The sequence below is a fragment of the Symphodus melops genome, assembly GCF_947650265.1.
Source record: "Symphodus melops genome assembly, chromosome: 15".
NCBI lineage: Eukaryota > Metazoa > Chordata > Actinopteri > Labriformes > Labridae > Symphodus > Symphodus melops.
Genome location: NC_136705.1, coordinates 2,715,818 through 2,724,180, shown reverse-complemented (window position 1 = coordinate 2,724,180; position 8,363 = coordinate 2,715,818). Strand labels below are relative to the sequence as shown.

Genomic DNA, 8,363 nt, shown 5'->3' with positions numbered 1-8,363 from the left:
TGCGAGAGGCCTCACATGACCACTACTGGGACGCTTATCTTCTGCTGATCTTCCCAGACGCAACACATTTCTGTCTTTTTCTAGATTCACAAAACTAAATTGAAAGTGTTGCTCCAAACAGAGACTGATTTTTCTCCGAGCCTGGAATGTTATTTACTGACCGAACAAGATTGGACTTCTGTCACAAGACAAAGTGGAGCAGCACACGGATCCCAGAGGACTTCCAAGAAGGCAAACAGGAAGCAATCATTCGATCAGATTGGAGGCAACCCGACAACAGTTTCTAGTGAAGGTCATTACCCTCGTAGCGCTGTCATGCGAGGACCATGTAATATCCTCCAGGTTCAAAAATAGCACTGAGCAGCTATTCACTCAGTATCACACTCCTATCGCTCGAGGAATGCCGAATGTTCTTCTTCTCTTCTCCATGTGACACCGTAAAGTTCGCAGCTCTCAACTCTCTGGGTTGTTTGTGTCCAAACATAATTTTTTTTTCTCACACTCTGTCCTTGCATGAAAAACAATTATATAAGCGCTGCTCTGTACATTCTCCAAATACCAGCACGGTGGAACATGTTCATAGAGCCCGAGACACGTTTGGTAACAAGAAACAAACTCTGACAGGCGGCCGAAGAATAAATCAGTGGACTCCGTCAGCCCGCCTTCACTCCGCCGTCATCAAAAAACAACAACAGCATCATGTTGAGAGAATCTGACCCTGCAGGTGTTACTACAGGGAAAAAAAGCATCTGTCGTCGAGCTTGTTCTGATATCGATACAGTCAGCTGACTTATAACCGAGCGCCTGGATGTCTGCTGGGGTTGGATGTTAGGGGCAAAGAACAGGTCAAACAGACACAAGACTTTCAGCCTGAAGTCAGAGTAAAAAAAAAAAGGTAAAAAGTCAGTGTTGACGTCGTCATTGTATTTTAATAAGGGCTCCTTTGTAATGTAACCTGCTGCAGTTATGAAACAAGCAAAGATCTGCACATGAATAAAAGCTGAACAGTAATCGTGTGCCTCTGTTGGAAGAGTCAGTTTAATATTTAGGTTTGGATTGCTAAACTAAACTTAACTTCAGGCATTTCTCACATATTTTTGAGAAGTGAGTGACAGTAAAGTAAATCACATACATTTTTAAAATGAACTGCTGCACAGATCTTCATTCGTTATTTTAGCGAGAAAGAAAGAAAGAAAGCATGGGTCGGTCATTTGAGGTCTCTAACGATTTAAAAGTAAGAGGTCAAAGTTTCAGCACTGAAAACGTATTCTTGCAGGAGTTACCTGAAATAACAAAAAGTGATCAATTATTGGTTGCCTAGGACTTATTTGTGTTGCTATTACAAAAAAATGATCTTCTTATCTATTGTTTTGTTTTTCTTTGCATTTAACTTCTATCAAAGTTTAAATTAATGGTATTAAAGAGCAGCTGTTCCTTTTAATTTCTAATTTTGGTAACTTGGCTGCTTCATGTTAAGAGATCAGAAGTCCTGAAATGTATTCAAAAAAACAAAAAAGCAAAGACATGCCATGTTTTATCATATTAAACTCAACCTGGATTTTATTCAGACAAACAGTCAACCTGCACTGATATGAGCGTGATATGGACCGAGTGAAAGAGGAGACACGGAGAGACTCGGGGTTCATCGAAGAAAACCTGCTCGCGGACAGGTTAGGTCCACACATTTAGTTACCATAGTAACAGACTCAGAGGTGAAGTTACCTCCCTCTCTGGACCCCAAACTGCTGTGTGCGCAGATCGCAAAGTTGATAAGCTGATTGGAGGTTAAGATGCATCGGTGAGCTGTGAATGAATCCCACAGCACAAAGCGATGCTTTAATGACCCGAGCTGACGCTTATATCATCCAAAAGGATGATGTGAACACAGCTCAGGTCCGACCTCCTGCTGCCCTCAGCACGACCCGAGCTGGCATCCCACTCCGCTCACCCCCGGACGATACGGGCGAGGGCGTCCTGCCAGCTCTCATGGACATAATAACTCCATGGTTACAGAAGGAGCAGGAAGAAGGCGGGTGGAAATGGATGACCACAGACTGATTGCAAAAGGGAGGCCTGTGGTTCAGCTCCAGAGTGAAGACCTTACTGAGTGGTGGATCTCTTTGTCAGGACGTGAGCCAGACGTCGACACACCAGCGTGGATGTGGTCTAAAAGTCGACTGCGGAGGGAAAAGTTTGTAACTTTCGAGGTTGAGGAAAAATCCCCATCAGATACTTTTTACTCTGAAAGCTTTCCAGGAGGGACTTTATAATAAAGTCTTACATTCACTTGTACTGTACGTTCCACCCAACGTTTGTTCTCTCTCCATGTTCAAGGAAGACAAAGCCTCAGTTTTATGTGGTTTACACTCGGACGTCAGGTTGGTGCGGAGAGCTACGACAGTAACGAAGGCGAGAAATAACATAAATAAAGAGCATGGGCGTGTGTTTCCTGTTCACTGATAGAATGAAAGATGTAAATGATGTTTATAAAATATAAACTTGAAGTTCAACACGTTTGACCTTTTCTCTTGTATCCAGTAATAAACGCTCTTACTGCTTTCTGGATGCAGGTCATTGATTGAAGCAGAATATCCACCTGATGCCATTTGGCCGGGTTTAGATACGTCAGAAGTGGAGCAGGTGTCTCCTTTCAACTCAGGCGCTCATCGGCTTTTATAGGATGGAAACTGTAAACTGAAGGTCGTCATCCGAAAGCTGCCGATAAATTAAAATGCAAAAAAAAAAAAATGTTAATTCAGCAGCATTATTATGGAGAATACAGTCGGAAATCGGGAACATTGATGGCCAATGTGCTGCGGAGGTTCATTCTTGACCATTAAGACTATATCCATCCATATTTGTCTTTTCACTTTTCTTTTTTCAGAACATCTTCACCTCAAGTTTAAGGTTGTTTTTTGGGGGGGGGTTTTTGGTTTGGCTTGTTTTTGCCTTTAGAGATAGGATAGTAGATAGATCAGCTTACATCCAGGTCATGAATCAGAGAGCGAGAGAGAGAGTGGGGAATGTCATTTGGGAAATGAGCCACAGGTCAGATTTGAACCCGGGCCACAGGCTCCATACATCAGCGCCCCAAGTAATGGTATTTCTGCTGTCATAAAATGACATTTTTATACAAGACCTAATGGGAATTTCTTCTCCTGCTGCAGCCAGCCCCAGGTGGACACATGAGGAACTGCAATTGTGTTTCCCCTTCGGCATTGGCTCAAGCACAAGCTGGAGGAGGATTGTAACAGCTTACGGCCTGATTTGCATGAAGCCTGTCAAGAACGTAACGCAGAACAAAAGGAGTTATGTAACTCATAAACAAGGCAGATAGTCTAAAAAATAATGATTCATTATTGTTGCTAAATAACTGTATATTTAATGGTGTAGCTCAGTGATTTACAGAGACTAGAAGCCTTGGTCGGCTCGCTCTCTCAGGGATGACTTAAGTGTTGAATTCCTAAATTAAAGCACTTTTTTTCAATCTTGACCCCTGGCTGTCCTCGTTCTCTCACCTCACATCATGTTTGTTCTGATGCTAAAATAAGCACAAAGGCTGAGGTGCTGCCTCTGGTGTGTGTGGTCTGCTGCTATTCAAGATGGCGCTGCGCCCACTCATTCACAGAAGAAAACATCTTGGATTCGGCCACAGAGAAAGACAGTGTTTAGACTTCCCACAATCCCCTCCTCTCCTCTGCTAGCCTGCACATCTCCTACACGGAGAACTCCTACACTGACCCTCAGGATCACTCCCTCCCTGTGTGCTGCCTGCAAGACCCAGAACATGGTGAAATGTTTTTCACTGTCAAGATGAAAAATACTTGTGAACACAACGACCTGCTGCAGGAGGGAAAAAGAGAACCAGAGAGAAAACTGTGATAAGCATAATTATGTTGTTTCACATCGAGTCTCCAGCTACTAAAAAAAAACATACTTTCATGGTATTGAGTTTGAGGTGAAAGTCACATGGTAGCTGTTTGGCTGTTTCCATCCAGCATCAGTGTAGTAGACAGCTGGTTATTGACAGCTTAGTCAGGTAAGCAGGTGTTGATGTAGGTCGAGGGAGTTTTGATTGTTACACTTATCTAGCTAACACTAAATCCATCGTACCGGTGCATACTAACTGCAAAGTGAGATATGGACAGAAAAGCATTTGTCATCTTCAGTTGCTTAACTACAGTCAGTAGCATCGTTTGTAAATGCAACATTCAAATTAAGCCCCTCCCCCTGAACCCATTCAAACCCAGTAACCACCTGTAGCACCCGTCGCTTGCAGGAATTAGCATGTATGTTTACTACACTGCAACTCTACCTGAGAATATTATATTTGTCGTTGTGGAAAAGCAGATAATTGAGCAAGCTAGCACAAGCTAATTCGAGTTGTTTGGCATCTGCCTGTGTTTGTTTCTACGTCTTCATCTGCCATGTTCGTCGGTCAAAGTCGTGTCTCGTCGCTGAATCTTATCGATTCCCAGCATTTGAAGAGGCAACAAGACGAGACAATTTACAGTAGCAGATTTACAGTAGTGATTTATATTCCTCCCCCCTCTCACCTTTTCCTCCTCCGTCTGCAGGTGATAATGACGGAGGTAACTCTGTGACGGGTGTGAACACAAGCGTCGCAGCAGCTGGAGGAGGAAGAGTAGTGTGTGTGTGTGTGTGTGTGTGTGTGTGTGTGTGTGTGTGTGTGTGTGTGTGTGTGTGTGAGCTGAACTAATCTAAATCTGTGACGCAGGACAAACTGCAGATTCTTGTTTTCACCTCGACAGGCACAAACTTGCTAAATGTTCACAATTGTAAAAAAAAAATAATTAAAGTTTTCACCAGTGGGGGTAAATCCAGCATGAATCCATCACTGGGTTGACTTGACCCAGAACCAGAACCAGGGCATTCTGACCCAGTGTTGGTTTTGTTCTTACATTAATGTTGGAGAGTAAGACTTCCCCTCCCAGCCTGTTATCGTCCCTAATTCATCAAATACAGACACTTCTTATCAGCCTTAAGCTTCCCAGACAGATAGTCCAATCAAGAGAGACGTAAACACGATGATTTATTTCACACGTTTGGACGAGTGTTGAGGTATAATACAGATACAGTGCACCCACTGCGCCCCCTCCCACAACCTGGACGAAGACTTAAAGAAGAAATTAAACATTCAAATCTGAAACCGATCTGAACAAGTGAGTCTTTACACCTTTAGTATGAAGAGTAATCGCATGATGATTAATAACATGTCACGCCCCATTAAAAGGCGGCAGTATGGGGCTAACCATAATCCAACTAAAACACCTTACAAAGTCAACACGATGGGGATTTATTATCATCACTCAAACTTAATGATAACAAAGATTAACTTATAAACTGGTGTAACAAAACACAGCAGACGCTCCCTGACTGAGAGTCGCAGCAGTCTCACCTCAAAAATCCTCCTTCCTGAAGCTCCGAGGCCTGAAGCACCTCGTCGAGTCATTATCGCTTCACCTGCGCTGGAGACAACAGAGAGGGAAGAAGGGACAAACAGCTTCTTTATATCAGACAAACGTAGCCGACTTGTGTGAAGTCCTTCCACTTAAAGAGATACTTCACCCATTTACATAAAGCTGTGTATCATTAGAAACATGGTAGTAGTGTTGAATGGTCGTGAATTCAATATGTTTTTCTTTGCCTGGAAATTTTCTTCATGTGATGCAATTTGACGCTTTTTGCATCACATGAAGAAAACTTTCAAGCAAAGAAAAACACATTTTTCTCGCCTCAGGGCAAAATGAGGGCTGGATTCACGACCATTCAACACTACTACCATGTTTCTAATGATACACAGCTTTGTGTAAATGGGTGAAGTATCCCTTTAAGTTAAAGATATTTAAGCTCTCAGATATTGTAATGTGCTTTTAAAGTCTCAACATTTGAATTTCTTCTGTTTTTCATTCTGAAATGTCACATTTTGTAAAGTAGTTTTTATTTGTGTCACTTTTCTTCTTCATGACGGATTATTCTTACGGTACACTTGGGGGGGAGGGGTCCTTGAATCTCAATCAGTGTGTGTGTGTGTGTGTGTGTGTGTGTGTGTGTGTGTGTGTGTGTGTGTGTGTGTGTGTGCGGTGAAGAAAAGGGGATGACTGCATGTCCTCACAAGCCCTGGTAGTAATTGAACAATAATCCTGCTCTTGTCTGACTCATAAAGCAACACATCCCTCTGCAAACACTCTCGCCTCTACTTCGCCGTCGAGCCGCCTTTATCCCTGCTGACTTTTTTTTCATGTGATGGATGCAATACTATAATAACTGACTGTGTATGATGTATGACACTCTGCAAAGCCTGACACTGAAATGAATGTGTTGTGTGTGTTTGTGGACAGCTGACGATGCTGAGACAGCCTCTATTTAACTCACACAGGCGTTATTTAGCACCGGTTAAACAGCACTTGTGAATGAAGCTCTTTTTAGCACGCTGTTTGTTCTGTCGTCTGAGGGTGATGTCATCGCGGCGTCCATGTGGCCGGCACATGATCTGTAAGTAGAACACACAACACAGAAGTCTCATTCAGGAAGTGAAACCTTGGAAACTCCAGAGCAGAAAAAGGGAACTTGATGTAATCTCACTGAGAGATAAATTAGATGAGCAATTAAGACCGTGACGCAGACCGCAGAGCAGCACTTCCTTATAAGGAAATGATCCATTCACTTATTTTAATTAACTTAAAATAAACTTTTTTCTCCATGTGAGGATGATCAAAAACGCTTTGGAGAATTAATTCAATCAAATTTCCCTCGGGATCAATAAAGTATCTATCTATCTAAATGTCTTGGACTTCAGGTGACCCTGAACGCACCTCGCTGAGATGAATAAACTATGAGACACATAATCAGTTAAAGTTGATTTCATAGGGTTTGATCTGTCTTATAATGAGCATCTGAATTAGGTTTACATGTTTGTATCTGTGATATTGGTGCATTATGATAAAAAAGAAACAATTCAAATAATAGGAACCGAAGAAAACAGAAGAACGACAAAATGACTATAATAAAAATGTAAAATGAATATTTTTGATGTATGAAAAGAGCTACAAAGATTGTTGACAGTGTGAAAAAGTTCACCTCTGAACTGTATCGATCTTTTTATAATATGCAGGTAAAATTACCCAAATGAATCATGCATCCATTATCAATACCGTTTTTTGTTGACATAAAGAGACAGACAACCAGCCACACCGGTCCTTTTCTGAAAAGCTATTTGTTGGCTCCACCTCAGTAGACTGAACATATTAGCATGGATGCTAACTTCCTGGTTTGTGCGGTGTGGTGTGGATGAATCCTTGCAGTATTCTAACACCCACAATGCTGTGCAAAATTAAATGTAAGGTAAGAAGTGGGAACAAATCTCTGCCTGCTATGCACACGCCTACTGAACAGTACGTCCGTACGGTACACAGCACAGGTAGAATAGTTGGAGGCACTATCTTACAGACAATGTGTAATCACCTTACGAGCATGTCTTTGGACTGGGGGAAGGATGCTGGAGTGTCTGGACAGCACACATGCATGCACAGGAAGAACATGCAAACTCCACACAGACGGGTCCGACTGGGATTTGAATTATTAACCTTTTCCCTGGTACATATATTTATGTTTAAACCAGCTAAGACAATTTTTATTTGGACATTCACCAATGTTTTCTTATCATGGATCGTTCTTAGAAAAACGCTCAAAAGCGTACGCACACCCATCTGAGTATTACCCAGTGAAAATAATTATAATAAGCATTATAATAATTCATAATGCAATGAACAGGGTGTTGTCAAATGTGTCTGTTTATCTTTTGACAATGGAGACCAGTCAGTAGATATCTCTGTGAGCACTAACCAGCTGGCTTGTCCGTTGGCTGTTTCTCTTCCGATGTGTGCAAGCCGGGGTTGTTGTTGGCGTTTCCCTGCAGAGGTGGCGCGTGCCGAAGTGAGAGAAGACAAGTTCCCATTACTTTTCACATTTGTTTCCATTCACCAGCTCTGCCACCTAATATGTGTTCCTGCAAACGATTAGTTTGCTGTCGTTTTTTTTTTTTCAGTCTCAGCTCTGTGATTTTGAGCATTTTCCTGAAACGTAACTTCTCTTTGGTATTCTTTCACCAAACTCCCAAACTGCAGGATGAACATCGCTGTACGGTTGGTTCTGATGTTTTTTTCCCCTAGAACATTTTCCTCATCTTGTTTGTGTTTTTCCATCAGGAGTTGTGTTTTGGGAGGAATTAGTCAGTCCAATCAGGACTGGTCTGCTCTGGCTCAGGTCTCTACCCTTTACACAAGGAGACCTTTCAGAGTCGGAGGCGTCCTGTCTAAACTGTTCCACTGAGGCGACTTTCC

The 8,363-nt window shown here is 42.3% G+C and overlaps 1 long non-coding RNA gene across 1 annotated transcript; it reads right to left on the bottom strand.

Moving 5' to 3' along the window:
- Positions 1-5,419: 5,419 nt before the first annotated feature.
- On the bottom strand, positions 5,420-7,939 carry LOC306835743. Its single transcript, XR_013780686.1, has 3 exons — positions 7,867-7,939; positions 6,397-6,514; positions 5,420-5,489 (listed from the first exon to the last, which is right to left on the bottom strand). It is a non-coding gene; the product is annotated as an uncharacterized lncRNA (long non-coding RNA).
- Positions 7,940-8,363: the final 424 nt, after the last annotated feature.